The sequence below is a fragment of the Euprymna scolopes genome, chromosome 33 (genome assembly GCF_053919585.1).
Source record: "Euprymna scolopes isolate OS-2025 chromosome 33, ASM5391958v1, whole genome shotgun sequence".
In the NCBI taxonomy this organism is placed as follows: domain Eukaryota; kingdom Metazoa; phylum Mollusca; class Cephalopoda; order Sepiida; family Sepiolidae; genus Euprymna; species Euprymna scolopes.
The window spans coordinates 62,656,575-62,659,890 of NC_136514.1; positions in this window are offsets into that span (position 1 = coordinate 62,656,575).

Below are 3,316 nucleotides of genomic sequence, written 5' to 3' on the forward strand. Positions count from 1 at the left end.
AACCCATAAAACAATTGCGCTGGGAATTATTACTACTGATACAAAGTTTTCAGTAAGTAAAAAAAAATTTTTTTCATCTCTATAAATACAAATAATGTTGAAAACAATTTGTCGTTCTAAAAGCGTGTCTCGCTAATACTTCTTATGGTTAAAATCATTAGCTTTGGAAAAAGAAAAATCTCACGCAAATACAGCAAGTAAATTATAGTATATTTTACAACAGAGAACATAAGGAAATATGTTACGGTGAGAATCAGAAATAGAGAAGTGAAACTGCAACTCGATTCAGGGTTGGATTTATCGATTATAAATTTTCACACGTGGAAGAGAATAGGAAACCCCACGATGACAAAGACGAATAATGTTGCAAGATCGGTAACTAGTGAAAAAATAAGTTTTGAGGGTGAGGTAGTTATTAATGTGTCACTAAAAAGAACAACAAAAAAGCTAAACGTGTTCGTTCTAAGGAACGCAGCGGATTTATTCGGGACTGATTGGATTCAGGAATTTGAATTATGGGACTCGCCAATGAGTGATTTTTGTCAGGAAGCCGACCAAATCAAAAAAGATCACAAAAAATATTTCTCAAGGGTTTTTTTCTTAAAAGCTTGGATGCTACGCATCAATAAAAGCGAGATTCGAATTGCTGGATGAAGCAAACCCAATATTCAGAAATCCACGAAACGTATCGTTCTTTAGCCTAGGGAAAAAGTGAAGAAAAATTAGAAAGACTAGCTATCACTGGGATTTTAACCCATATTAACTATAGTGAGTGGGCAGCCCCCATCGTATATGTGAAAAAATCTAAAGAGATTAGAGTATGCGCGGATTTCTCTACCAGATTAAATACAGCGCTCAAGGACCATCACTATCCGTTACCAAACCCAGATAAAGTATTCACCAAGTTAAATGGCGGAATTTTTTTCCAAAATAGACTTAAGCGAGGCGTACCTACAAATACCAGTCGATAAAGATTGCTCGAAACTTCTGTGTATCGCAACGCACAAATTTAAATTCAATAGATTAGTATTTGGTATAAAAGTAGCATCTGCAATTTTCAAACAGGTAATCGATACTTTGCTAAGCGGTTTGGTTTTCTCAATCAGCTATCTGGACGATATCTGTATGTGTAGTCAAAATGTTGAACAACACAGACATCCTGTATTTCAAGTGTTTTACAGAATAAAAGAATAAGACTTCCTCATTGAAGGAAGCAAAATGTGAATTTTTTTTAACAATTAAATACCTGGGTCATATATTATAAAAGATAAAGACGGTAGGATAGGTCCACAGATATGCCAGAGCCTAATTATGTAACTACATTGCTGTTTTTAGGGCTTGCGAATTATTATCAAACGTTCATTAAGAACATGCATGAATTGTGCCCGCCATTTAATATTCTATTAACAAAGGACAAAAAATGGGACTCGACGCCTGAGTGCTAGTCAACGTTTAAGAAATTAAAAGATGTAGTAACGTCAGATTTATCCCTGACTCACTTCAATCCGAAACAAGAAATTGTTGTCGTTACCAACTTATCATCCCCGGTCAAACTCGGATCGGGGCATGCATTCTACACAAAATGCCGGATGGGTTCACTATGCAGATCGCCCATGCGTCGAGAACTTTACTGCTTGCCGAGAAGAATTACTGCCAAATCCACCGATTTTTACACGGTCGTAAATTGAAATTGCAAACTGACCATTAGCCGCTTATAACCATCTTTGTCTCTAAAAAACGTTTGCCAACTTACACGGCCAACAGGCTGTAATGATGGGGGACCATTCTACTGAATTACGATTTCAGTATGGAATTTATTACATCTGTGAAGTTAAGTCAGGCAGACTGATTGTCGCAATTAATCCCGACATCAAGGGAACCGCTGGAAGACACAGTAATATCGTCACTACAAATTGAAAAGGACTATACACAAATACTATGTAATACGATCAAGGAACCCAGTCACTTTGGAAAATATAATAAGGGAGGCTTAAGAAAATAGCTTCATCAAAGAAACGAAACAAAAAAATCTAGTCAGATGAATCGGTGGCGGAAGTTTATTCTATGTGCAATGAGGTACTGTTGTACCGAGAAAGGGTAGTAAATCCAATTAAACTACAAAAGAAAATCCTAAAGGATTTCCATACCGGGATCCTTGGGACAACTCGAATGAAGAGCCTTATGAGGTCCTACGTTTACTGGAAGTTCATGGACACTGATATAGAAGGCACGGTAAAGTCGTGTAAGGAATGCGTATTGGCTGCAAAAGCGCCCCAATACAATTTAGTCCGTGGATTAAAGCGGACCACCCATGGTCAAGGATACATGTAGATTATGCAGGCCCACTGAATGGAAACTATTATTTTATAGTGGTAGACAATTTTTCAAAATGGCGTAAGGTATTCCGATGTAAAAGTCCAACGACGTATTTTACAATCAGTGCTCTTCATGAATTGTACACTAGGTTTGGTGTGGTCGATTATCTAGTGTCAGACAATGGCACACAATTCACTTCAGCAGATTTTTAAAGTTTCTGTAAGGATTTCCCGGTTAACCACATAGCGACGCCAACCTATCATCCCCGGTCAAACGGTCAGGCAGAGATATTTGTAGACACGCTGAAAAGAGCTCTGAAGAAGGCTAAAGGAACACCCTCAGAAAGTGGCTACAGCAGTTTTTACAAGTTAACCGAATTACATCATATGAAAGCGCTCCATCGAAGATGTCGCCGGCAGAGTTAATGTTCGGGAGAAAAACTGGGCCGGTCTTAAGAAACTTTTGCTAAAACAGTTGAAACCGCAGAATACAACAGTTTATAAATACAGGTACTTACCTGGTTAAAAGGTATTTTCCAGGTAACCAAAAATAATAGCACGATGTGGTTACTAGGAAAAGTCCAGAAAAGGATCGGGCGTTTACATTATCGAAGGTCCAAGATTTACTCACAAGAAACATTTGAACCAAATTCGGAAAAGTATCACAGATGACGAAAGACAACCTCCTGCTGAACAAGAAGAGGTAAGGGACCATATATACATATATATATATATATATATATATATATATATATATATATATATATATGACACGTTCGACCTGGATACACCACACACAGCAGGACAACGGTGGTTTCCAGAAAAAGGAAAATGATCGACCCGATAGAGATCAATCCCAGGAAAAGAGCTATACGATCATCCTAGGGGAATTAAAAGCTCGGAAGGGGGGTACCAATCACCCCTATGGAATCAACCAGTGCTAGGAATACCACTGATTTCAGAGACTAGATAGAGACATTCCTACCATGTTTAACCGCATG